This window comes from Hemiscyllium ocellatum, chromosome 7, assembly GCF_020745735.1.
Source record: "Hemiscyllium ocellatum isolate sHemOce1 chromosome 7, sHemOce1.pat.X.cur, whole genome shotgun sequence".
NCBI classification, from domain to species: Eukaryota; Metazoa; Chordata; class Chondrichthyes; order Orectolobiformes; family Hemiscylliidae; genus Hemiscyllium; species Hemiscyllium ocellatum.
The window spans coordinates 4,688,581-4,701,248 of NC_083407.1; the positions used below are offsets into that span (position 1 = coordinate 4,688,581).

The following is a 12,668-nucleotide window of genomic DNA, read 5'->3' on the forward strand; positions in this document are numbered from 1 at the left end:
AAAGAGAGAGAGAGAAAGAGATAGGGAGAGAGAGGGAGATATAGAGAGATGGGGAGAGAATTTAAAGAGACAGGAGAATGAGAGAGAGAGACAGAGAGAGAGAGACAGATAGAGCAAAAAGAGATAGAGAGAAAAATAGAGGGAGAGAGTGTGGAAGACTGGAGGAGGGGGTGTGTGAGAACGGGGAGAGTGGAAGAGGAGTCGAGAAAAAGAGAAAGATAAGGGGAGAGAGAGAGAGCATGATAGGAATAGAGGAAGTGAGAACATGAGAGAGGGAGAGAGAGCATGAGACAGGTGCTGGAGAGAGAGAGAGTGTGTGATGGTGAGAGAAACTGGCAGGGAAAGAGAGAGAAAGGAGGGGCGGGGGAAGTAAAAGAACAAGACTGTGTGAGAGATTGTGGGTGTGGTAAATAGAGAGAGAGAGAGAGAGAGAGAGGACAATCAGAGTTTCTGGAGCAGTTCCATTTCAGAATTAGCCAGGTAATCAGGCAGTGAGCATCAGTTCCTAAACCCTGCTCCTTTCACTCTCCCCCTCATCACAAACAGCCCAGTTACACAGGGATGAGGTGGGGAGGAAATACCAACACTTTTCTGAGAAATTACAGCACTGAACTGGCCATTCGGCCTGACAGTTTATACTAGACATTATGCTCCACACAGAGCCAGATCAAACTCCCCCACAATGACGCTGTGTTTGCAGGAGGAGGGTAATGGAGATGATGTAACACCATAATCTAAAACTTCAGGAACACCAAGAGTCCCTGCTGCTTCTCGTTCACACTGGCATTCAGAGAAACTCTGCAACTTCCTTTCTTCATCCAGGGGATGTGAGTATCACTGGGTGGGCCCAGCATTTATTACAAGTCCCTAGTTGCCCCTTGAGAAGGTGGGGGTGGGCTGCCTTCTTGAACCCCTGCAGTCCGGCACAGTGACACTGGAACGGCCAGTTACAATAGGCTTCAGTATTCCTCGCCTCCGACCTGCTCGGTAATAACAATATGTATGTGACTAGGTAAAAAGTCTAGTTGTGGACACCACATGGTTTTATTTCTCTTTACAGGCAGCTCCTGGGTAGTAAATAGATTCCGTATTGAATCCTTTCACAGATCGATTTGTAACCAAGTTGGAACACAATGCAAGGGAATATAAAATAACCATAAGCCCCAGGAAACATTCATGTGCCAGATCTTTAAGATGAATATGAATACACTCCTGTTTGGAATCAAGTTGTGAGCATTTGTAAGCCAGACACAATGTATTTTGGATTGTGAACTAAAATGGGGCAAGGACTGCTTTAAGCTGAAAATATGTTGCTGGTTAAAGCACAGCAGGTTAGGCAGCATCCAAAGAACAGGAAATTCAACGTTTCGGGCCAGAGCCCTTCATCAGGAATGGGCTTTAAATCAAGGAAACTGCTGCACTTTTAAAGACAAGGTACTTGAACATATCGTGGATTGTGTTTCCACTGTTGCTTTGATCAAGCAATTGGGAAGATGTCTAACGCACCACAGTGGACTATGTGTGGAGAGCAGGCTTGTCCAGAGACAGACTGCTGACAGGTTTGAGTAATCAGGAACAGTTATGGAGGCTGAGAGTTATCAGCATGATGACAACTCTCTGATTACCTTCCAGACAGGTGAACAGACAGAATACATATAGTTGCAGAAGGCTAGAGACTGCAACAGACAAAGGGCCAGTCTCCCTCTCTCTCTCTTTGCAATGATTAGATTAGATTAGATTAGATTAGATTACTTACAGTGTGGAAACAGGCCCTTCAGCCCAACAAGTCCACACCGACCCGCCAAGGCGCAACCCACCCAGACCGATTCCCCTACATTTACCCCTTCACCTAACAGAGCTGAAAATGTGTTGCTGGAAAAGCACAGCAGGTCAGGCAGCATCCAAGGAACAGGAGAATCGACGTTTCGGGCATAAGCCCTTCCTCAGGACACTACGGCTAACTTAGCATGGCCAATTCACCTAACCTGCACACTTTTGGACTGTGGGAGGAAACCGGAGCACCCAGAAGATGCCCATGCAGACACAGGGAGAATGTGCAAACTCCACACAGTCAGTCGCCTGAGGTGGGAATTGAATCCAGGTCTCTGGCGTGTGAGGCAGCAGTGCTAACCACTGAGCCACCTAAATCAAAACCTAGAAGATAGCTAGTTATTCTGTCCCACCATTTGCAATAAGCTGTTGCCTCTAATCAGACTGAAAGACCAAACAATTATCCTGCTAACCACCTGCGTCCTTTGCAAAGAATTGAAAGAATGTGGAAATAAGGAGAACGGAGAACAGAAGATTTGGGGCAGTAAAAAGGCACCTCATTGAATCCTGTGGCGTGGTGCTATTGAACTGTGCTTCCCCAGTATTTTACCACCTAGACATAACACCATGTTTGTTTGTGTGTGTGTGTGTAGGAGGTTTAAGAAGGGGGTTGTGTTTCAGTGAGCAGAGTTATATGTTGACAATTCAGTTTTGCTTGCTTGTGTTAGAAGTGATTTCTTTGTAATAAAAAAGTAATTTCTTGTTGAGTACAGAACCTGATCAGTATTTTCTGTTAACCTGGGTTCGACAGACAGGAAAGTTGGGGATTTTGAGTAATTTGATTAAATCCCTAACTCTTCTGATGGCCCCATGACTAGCGGGGCTTGAGAGTCAATCACTTTCCCCAGGTGGGAATGACAAAGTTCAATTTCTGGTCGATGGTAACCCCCAGGATGTTGGTAGTTGGGGATTCAGTGACAGTAACACTATTGAATGTCATGGGCAATGGATAGATTTTCTCGTATTGGTGATGGTCATAGCCTGGCATTTGTGTGGCAAACATCACTTGTCAGGCCAAGCCTGGACATTGTCCAGATCTTGTTGCATTTGGACATGGACTGCTTCAGTATCTGAGGAATGGTGAATGGTGCTGAACACTGCAATCATCGGTGAACATCCACCACTTCTGACCTTCTGATGGAGGGAAGGTCATTGATGAAGCAGCTGAAGATGGTTGGGTCTAGGACACTCCCCTGAGGGACTCCTGCAGAGATGTCCTGGAGCTGAGATGACTGACCTCCAACAACCACAACCATCTTCCATTTCTCACTTTCAAATAGAATCAGGTGATAAAGACCTTTTGGCCCTTCATGCTTGTACTAGAAAAGTTTTGGCAATAACTTATTTGGCAATAAGTTTGGGCGGCACGGTGGCACAGTGGTTAGCACTGCTGTCTCACAGCACCTGAGACCCGGGTTCAATTCCCAACTCAGGCGACTGACTGTGTGGAGTTTGCACGTTCTCCCCGTGTCTGCGTGGGTTTCCTCCGGGTGCTCCGGTTTCCTCCCACAGTCCAAAGATGTGCGGGTCAGGTGAATTGGCCATGCTAAATTGCCCGTAGTGTTAGGTAAGGGGTAAATGTAGGGGTATGGGTGGGTTGCGCTTCGGCGGGTCGGTGTGGACTTGTTGGGCCGAAGGGCCTGTTTCCACACTGTAAGTAATCTAATCTAAACTTGATTAAATCCAGGTACCAGCAGACACTGAATTGTAGATCCACATTTTTCACACTGCAAGAAGTAATCAGGGGAAAGAATTCAAGTTATTTAACTAAATAAATCAGGAGGTTTTTTTGAGTTAGAATGTGCAACCTGAAAGGGCCAGTGGAAACAGATTCACTTGTGAAGGAGAATGAGATCTTGCTGAACAGACAGGTGTATTACTGAGGGTTTTTCATCTTACACTCATCAGGACACACTCAAGAATCTCAAATTTCAAACAATCAAAACGACTGATAGTACAGAAGGATATTGACTGGACAATAAAATGACTCTGCTTGACCAAGGTATCACCATGGGGAAGGGAAGAGGGCCCTCTCGTTCCCCAAGCTCCTGGATAATTCAAAGGTGCAAAGCCTGAACAGATTCCTTTTCTTTGCAGAGAACGAGCCCCGGTGTATGAATGTGTATCACTTCCAAGTGAGTGTAGGCGTGCCACATTACAAACTCAACTGATATCACTTAATCTCGGTGTGCCTGGAGCTATTAACTCAATCAAGGGTATTTAATGAGTGTTGACCAATCACGGAATCTGACACAAATCTGTTTGGTTTTGGGTTTTGCAAGTGTGGGCTTGTTGAGAAGTTTGTTTTCTGTCTGTCATGAACAACACAAGGAGGGTGCTGTTTGATTTAATAAGCCTAACGCTGAGATAAAAAATTTAAAATCTGATTGAAGATTTGTAGCTCGGGTGTCCGTTGTTGTGGTTCTGCTCGCCGAGCTGGAAGTTTTTGCTGCAAACGTTTCGTTCCCTGGCTAGGGAACATCATCAGTGCTGTTGGAGCCTCGTGTGAAGCACTGCTTTGATGTTTCTTCCGGTATTTATATTGGTTTGTTCTTGCCGCTTCCGGGTGTCAGTTTCAGCTGCAGTGATTTGTATGTGGGGTCCAGGTCGATGTGTCTGTTGATGGATGTTCTTGCCGTTTCCGGGTGTCAGTTTCAGCTGTAGTGGTTTGTATATGGTGTCCAGGTCAATGTGTCTGTTGATGGAGTTTGGGGATGAATGCCATGCTTCTAGGAATTCTCTGGCTGTTCTCTGTCTGGCTTGTCCTATGATAGTGGTGTTTTCCCAGTCAAATTCATGTTGCTGGTTGTCTGAGTGTATGGCTACTAGAGATAGCTGGTCGTGTCGTTTTGTGGCTAGCTGATGTTCATGGATGCGGATTGTTAGCTGTCTTCCTGTTTGTCCTATATAGTGTTTTGTGCAGTCCTTGCATGGTATTTTGTAAACTACGTTAGTTTGGTTCATGCTGGGTATTGGGTCCTTTGTTCTAGTGAGTTGTTGTCTGAGCGTGGATGTTGGCTTGTGTGCTGTTATGAGTCCTAAGGGTCGCAGTAGTCTGGCTGTCAGTTCTGAGACGCTCCTGACGTATGGTAGAGTGGCTAGTCCTTTTGGTTGTGGCATGTCCTCATTCCTCGGTCTATCTCTTAGGCATCTGGTGATAAAGTTGCGTGGGTATCCGTTTTTGGCGAATACCTTGTATAGATGTTCCTCTTCCTCTTTTCGCAGTTCTGGTGTACTGCAGTGTGTTGTGGCCCTTTTGAATAGTGTCCTGATGCAGCTTCGTTTGTGTGTGTTGGGGTGGTTACTTTCATAGTTTAAGACTTGGTCTTAAATCCAAAGCAGCGCTTCACACGAGGCTCCAACAGCACTGATGATGTTCCCTAGCCAGGGAACGAAACGTTTGCAGCAAAAACTTCCAGCTCGGCGAGCAGAACCACAACAGAGATAAAAAATAGATAAGTACTTGAAATGAAAAGGTACCAGGTGATTGGGGATAACGCAAAGAGAGCAAGACTCATTGATTAACCAGCACAGACACAGTGGCCTGAATGGCCTCCTCTGGGGAATACGGTTCCATTCCATGACACATCTCATCCTCTTCCCTGTCTCTCACGAGGTCTGTCTCTCTGTCTCTCTCTCTCTATGACTTTTCTTACATTTCAAAAACAAAACGCTGGTCCCAGTTAAAGTGACTGTATGGATTTTGGGATCTTTGTTAAAAGCCCACTAGATCACTCATGTCCTTGAGGGAAGGAAATGTGCCATGCTTACGTGATGTGGCCTACACGTGACTCCAGACACACAACACACCTCCTGTCAACTGGCCCTCAGTCATATCAAACTCGGGATGAACAATAACAGGCAGCCTTGCCAGCAGCACCCATACCCTGTTCACAAATAAAATTAAATCTTTTGCAGTCTGCTCCTTCCCCTCCACTCCCTGTAAACTCACCAATCCTTTTCCCTCACTGTGTTGCGTGTTTCCTCACATCTTTTTGTGTGTGGAAGTGCTTTCTAACATCTCTCCTGAATGCTCTGGCCCTCATTCTCAAACAAATTGCCCCGTTCTAGAATCCCCAACCAATGGAAATAGTTTTTCTTTATTAACCCTGTCTTTTCCCCTTAAATTCTAGAGAAAATGAACCAAATGTGCACAATCTCTCCTCGTAACTTAACCCCTGAAGTCCAGGTATTATTGTTGTAAACTTATGTTGTACTCCCACCAAGACCAATCTACCCATCCTAAGGTGTGGTGCCCCGATCTGCTCACAATGCTCCAGGAGGGGGTCGAACCAGGGTTTTGTATAACTGCAGCATGATGTCTGCACCCTTATTACTCCAACCCTCTGGATACAAAGGCTAGTATTCCATGAACTTTCTTGATTATTTGCTGCACCTGTTCTTGACACCTGAATCCCCAAATCTGTTTGGACATCCACCGTATTTAACTTTGCTTCATCTAGAAAGTTCCCTGATTTATCCTTTTTTTGGTTCAAAATAGATAACCTCACACTTGCTTACATTAATCTCCATATGCCATAGTTTCGCCCATTCACAATTTATCAACATCCCTTTGTAATTTTTTGCTAACATCTACACTGTCTACCTCACTTTGCATCATCAGCAAATTTGAATAGATGACTTTCTATGACTTTAAACAACTTATTCGAGTTGTTAATGAATTATGTGAATAACTGAGGCCCTAACACAGATCCTTGTAGGACAGCACTGGTCACTTCCTGCCAAGTTGTGCTCCTACCCCATTAGGGATCAGCTGGTTCTATAGGCAGGCACTGAGGAAGGAGATATAGCTGTGGCAGCGAGTCTGCTTCAGGACATGGCTGAAGAGCTACAGGGCAGAGGAAATGATCTAGGGGGTGCAGTGAGAGAGAGACCCACTGAGATCCTTTTTAGAGAGAAGAGGAGAACTTCTTCAAAGTAGACATCCTTGGAAGAAGTTTTGCAGTAAGGTTAAAATCAACAAGGCAAAAGCGAGGAGTGCAGATGCTGGAGATTAGAGTCGAAGGGTGTGGTGCTGCTGGAAAAGCACAGCAGGTCAAGCAGCATCCAAGGAGCAGGAGAATCAATGTTTCAGACAAAAGCCCTTCATCAGGAATTCCAGCACCAGCACTCTCATCTGCAATCCTCACTTTGACCATCACCTCGACTTTCTGTCATCTGCCACTCAGCCAACTTCCCGCCATGTCAGTTATTTGCTGCAATTCCATGGGCTTCTACCTGACTTAATTGTCTCTAACGGAGGACTTTATGAAATGCCTTCTGGAAGTCCATTTGAACACATTCGTAGATATTTCTATGTTCACTACCTACAAAATGTCAATGAGGTTTGTCAGGCATGGTCTACTGCTCTTGGTCCATTCAGGCTCCTGATGAAGGGCTTATGCCCGAAACGTCAAATTTCCTGTTCCTTGGATGCTGCCTGACCTGCTGCGCTTTTCCAGCAACACATTTTCAGCCCCATTCAGGCTCTCCTTGATTAACTGAAAATGATCAAGGTATTGAGTTGCTCCATCCTTGATTATAGAGGCCAACAATTTCTCCATCACTGATTGGAATAACTGGTTTGTAATTTCCTGGGTTTCCTCTTTCACCCGCCTTAAAAAGCTGAATGAAGGGCAACTTGTCGATCCGCAAGGACAACTCCAATATCTAGGCAATTCAGAAAGGTTACATTCAGGCATCCACAATGTGCTACCCTCCTTCCTATAACACCTTCGGGTGGAAACCATCAGGTCCTGGGAATTTGTCAGTTTTTAATTCCATTAATTTCCACATCATGAACATTTTACTTCCATTAATTTTCTTCAGTCCCTGTTCCTGTTCCACTATTAATTTCCTTGGGATTTCCAGTAAGCTACCCTTTCCTTTCTGTAAATACTGAAGCAAAGTATTTATTGAACATGCATGCCACTTCTCCAAGTCTAGATTAGAGTGGTGCTGGAAAAGCTCCGAGGAGCAGGATGCTGCCTGACCTGCTGTGCTTTTCCAGCACCACTCTAATCTAGACTTTGGTTTCCAGCACTTGCAGTCCTTGTTATTACCTAGTCACTGACAATACCCCACTGTCTGCCTTTGGTGGGCCAACGTTGTTCTGACCACCACCTTCCCTTGATGTAACTATAAAAATGCTTCTTACTGATTTGATGGTTCCGTTTATAATCCCTTCTGGCAGCTCTGAGAAGCTACTCTTTGGCCCTTTGTTGCTCTTTGTATCTTTCCAATTAGCAGCATCCGTGCTTCCTCTTTTGCATTTTTGTAAACCCTTTCCTTCAACTTTAGGCAATCTCTGAACTCTGCGCTTTTCCCCCTCAGAAGTAGAAACAAGATTTGTACTGTGTTAAATGTTTCTTTAAACATTCTCCACTGTTCTTCAGTTATTAGTGTGGACAGGTTCTGTCTCATCTTGTTTAAATCGCCTTATCTAAACTAAAAACTCCAATAATGATTCATGCTTTTTGCTTTCAAATGCTACATTGAAATCAATCTTGTTCTAACTATTTGATAAATGATCATGAATTATTAGGTTACTAATTTGATCCAGTTCATTGCCATTACCAAATCCAATATTGCTTGTCACCTTGATGCATCCAGAACATAATTTCCTACAGCAATATCCCAGACAAGCTGCATAAACTCACTGCCTTTCTGACAGGTCCTTGTCTGTCTCTCCCAGTCTATGAAAAAGTTAAAATATACACTTGCCTAATTTCTGCTTTTATACAAGTCAGCATGACAGAGCGGCCAGTCTGTGCACAAAGTTAATCACAGTTTTAGATCCTTTACTGTTCCTCAGTTCTCCCAGATGGTGTCTACTGAATGCCTTTCCCACTTTATATCCTCCCTCATCATTGAAGTAATTTTGTTTCTAATCAGTCAGACTATTCCCACCCCCTCCGCCATTTTCCCTGCCTCTCCTGTAAATTTAACAATCTGCTATTTTTAGGTCCCAGTCCCAACCATCCCGCAGCCATGTCTCAGTAATGATAATATATCATCATCTCCAACAACAGTTCATTTAAATCATTCCTTACGTTCGTTTTATCTGGGTTACACTCTGTAACCTGCCCCTCAGCACTGATGCCTTATTTACCTGTTTATTAATATTTCTCTCGCTTACAGCTTTGCCATTGCCTGTTGTGTCTGTAGTAGGATTCCTGACTGTTTCCTCATTCCCACGTCACTTCATTTTGAAACTGTATTAACTTCCCTGGAACACCCGCCCACCACTTCAGAGTTTAAAGCAGCCTTTTAGAACAGTATTTTTTATTTTACCTTCTCCCTCTATAGTCTTTCGGCGAAAACAATTCACTTCACACTTTTCTGCATCCAATTTTATTTCCTTCTGAAGTTGTACGCTACTTTCCTTCCAGTTCACGGTATTTCCAAATGTTGCACTGTGTGCAAATTTCGTATCTGTGCCCCATTCACCAAAGTCTGAGTCATGAATCGCAATCAGGAAAAACTGTGGTGAAAATATGTTGCTGGAAAAGCGCAGCAGGTCAGGCAGCATCCAAGGAGGAGAATCGATGTTTCGGGCAGGATTCCTGAAGAAGGGCTCATGCCCGAAACGTCGATTCTCCTGCTCCTTGGATGCTGCCTGACCTGCTGCACTTTTCCAGCAACACATTTTCAGCTCTGATCTCCAGCATCTGCAATCCTCACTTTCTCCCAGGAAAAACTGTGGCCCAAACACTGCCACCAAGGGATCTCCACTCTTCTTCAATCTAAAAAAAACAGCCAATAGCCATTTTCTCTGTTCCCCATTTCCCACACAACTTCCTACTCATGTTCTCCCGTTGTTTTTACTCCGTAGCATTCAGCTTCACTCACAATTCTGCTGTAAAGCACTGTATCTAAACCATAGAAACTGTACAGTGTGGAAGCAGACCTTTTGGCTCCAAAGAGCAACCCATCACCGCCAACCCTAAATTTTCCATGGCTAAACCACCTAGCCCAGTACACTATGGATAATTGAGCACAGCCAATCCACCTAACCTGCACACCTTTGGACTATCAGAGGAAACCCACACAGACACAGGGAGAATGTGCAAACTCCACACAGACAGTCACCCGAGGGTGGAATCGAACCCAGGTTCCTGGAGCTGGGAGGCAGCAGTGCTAACCACTGAGCCGCCATGCCGTCCACAAAAGCTTTATGGAAGACGAGGTCCACCATATTGACTTGTATCAGACCACTAATTAGATAGCCCTCTGTTCAGCCCCTCCTCTCTCCAACGAAATGGGAACGGGGGGGGGGAAGCTCCCCCTTGTTGGACTTAAATCTAGCACAAAGGAAGATTCAAACATACAGATCAAATAGGAGTGAAAGAACACTTCTTGGCTCCTCAATCTTCCTTTGCCTTTCAGTAAGATCAAGGCTGATCTGGTTTGTATTTCGAATTCCACCTTTCCATCAACCCTCAAGCGTGCATGACTGCCCTGTCTAACAAGAATCTATCCAACTCCACCTCAAATTATTCAGTGAGTACACCTCCACCACCTTCTGAGGTACAGAGTTTCAAACATGAACAACGCACAGAGAAAAATATCCCCATCTCTGTTGTAATTTTAAAACAGTGCCTCCTAGCCCTGGGCTGACCCACGAGAGGTAATATCCCTTCCCAAGCCCATGCTGTCAAGGCTGTTCAGAGGCTTATATACTTCAATCAAATGGTTTTTGAAGGTCAGTCATCTCAGTCCCTGATGGCCTCATTCCTGATGAAGGGCTTTTACCCAAAATGTCGATTTTCCTGCTTCTCGGATGCTGCCTGACCTGCTGTGCTTTTCCAGCACCACTCTCATCTTGACACAGGAGACTATTCAGCCCATTATATCTGCACTGACTTCCACCCGAGCATCTCGATATATTGCCACTCTCCTGCCTTCCCTCTTTAACCTTATGAATTGTTTCCTTTCAAATCCTTATTCAATGCCTCAACCAAACTTACTTTCTCCACACGTTCTGGCAGTGCATTCCATTCCCTAACTACTTATATTTTTATTATTTGTTCATTGGATGAGGGTATCGCTGGCTAGACCAGCATGTATTGCCCATTCCTAATTACCCAGAGGGCAGCTGAGAGTCAACCACGTTGCTGTGGGTCTGGAGTCACATACAGGCCAGACCAGGTAAGGATGGCAGAGTTCCTTCCCTTTCGGACATCAGTGACCCAGATGGGTTTTTCCTGGTAATCAAACAATGGATTCTTGATCGTCATTAGACTCTTCTTCCAGATTTTTGTTGAATTCAAATTCCACCATCTGCCATGGGGGGATGTGAGCCCAGTTCCCCAGAACATTACTTGGGTCTCTGGATTAACAGTCCACTAGGCCACTGCCATCAAAAGAAAATGCTGTTTCTCACCTCACATTTGCTACATTGCAAATCAATTTAAATCTATACTCTTTCTTTCTTGGGCATTTTACGAGCGGCAACAGTTTCTCCATACCTCCTCTGTCCAGCCCTTCACGATTTTGACACCTTCCACCAGAACTCCTTCTAGTCTTCTCACCAAGGAGAACAATCCTAACTTCTCTGATCCAACCTCATCCCTGGAACCTTCTGGTAAACCTCTTCTGCACCCTCTCCATTACATTGGCATCTTTCTGATAATGTGGTGCCTAAAGGCTCTATACAATCCTCAGGCTGAGGCCTAACAAGTTCAGCACCACCTCCTTGCTCTTGTACTCTGTGCCCTTATTAGTAAAGATGACACCTAAGGGTTTATTAACTACTCTCCTCCTATCCTGCCACTTTCAATCATCTGTCCACAAAAACACCCAGCTCCCTCTGCTCCTGCACCCTCTTTACAATCATACACTTTATGTCGTATTGTTTGTCCATGTTCTTACAACTAAAGTGCAACACCTCACTTCTCTACGTTAAATCTCACCTGTCACATATTCACCTGTCCCACCAACTTGTCAGTATCCTTTTCGAGTTCCACACTGTCCACCTCCCACAGTTCATAATTCTTCCAAATTTCATGCCACAGACAAATTTTTAAACTGTCTCCCGCGTAAAAAAAAAACCCAGATCATGAATACATTCCCATGATTGAGGAGAAGTTGGCAGGTCAGAGATCAGTCAGTGATCTCCCTCTCTTACTTCCACAATAATGGAGTGAGATTTGTGATTTTGGAATCTAAGGGCACGATTCCTGTGCTCAGAGAGTTTTGGAGATGGATGACTGACATACCTGCAACTTCCTCATCTCATTTCTTTCCTGTTCCTGGTCATTTATTCATCTTATGTTCTGCTTTACCCACTACTTGCTTTTACTTATTGTGTGGGGTGGTGTGATTGCTCTCCTTCACGATGTTCTAGCTTTCCTGTCGTGCTGGTACTTTGACCTTTCCTTCCATAGTGAAAACAATTTTCTTTAACAATTTGCTATTGGTTTGTTTCCCAATCGAGTTTGTCTTTACCTCAAACGCCCAGATTTACCCTCCCACTCAAAGATTGAGAAAGATGTTTGGTATTTGTTTTGTTGACACTTGTAGATTTCCTCCAGATTCTTTTCACTTTCCCTGCGTTTCTTCGTTGCTTTTTACAACTCTCCCAGTCCACTGGGATCTCAAACTTTTCCTCAAGTTTGTCCAAACATTTTCTTTCGGCCTGTTGCCTATCGTTGAGTGAGGTTGCTTGACAACACAGATGGGGCTTTTGCCTTTTAGGGGGATTTCCCATTTGTTTTGATCTGTACCAGATAATGCTCCAAATACTTCCCACTGTGTGTCTTGGAATACACTCTTTAACACATCAGCTCAATTAACTGCGATCAGCTTCTCTCTCAGCTTCTGTTTGCCTCCCTTAA

General features: G+C 44.5%; 1 protein-coding gene across 5 annotated transcripts in view; it reads right to left on the reverse strand.

Moving 5' to 3' along the window:
- Positions 1-12,668, reverse strand: part of tmbim1a (transmembrane BAX inhibitor motif containing 1a) — a 78,010-nt gene that overhangs the window by 42,098 nt on the left and 23,244 nt on the right. The window contains exon 1 of one of the 5 annotated variants that reach the window (XM_060828211.1): positions 8,942-9,020. The exons of the other annotated variants lie outside the window; for them this stretch is intronic. The gene's annotated coding sequence lies outside the window, so the exon portion shown is untranslated. Of the gene's footprint in view, positions 1-8,941; positions 9,021-12,668 lie in introns of those variants that run through there. 5 annotated transcript variants of the gene reach the window in all.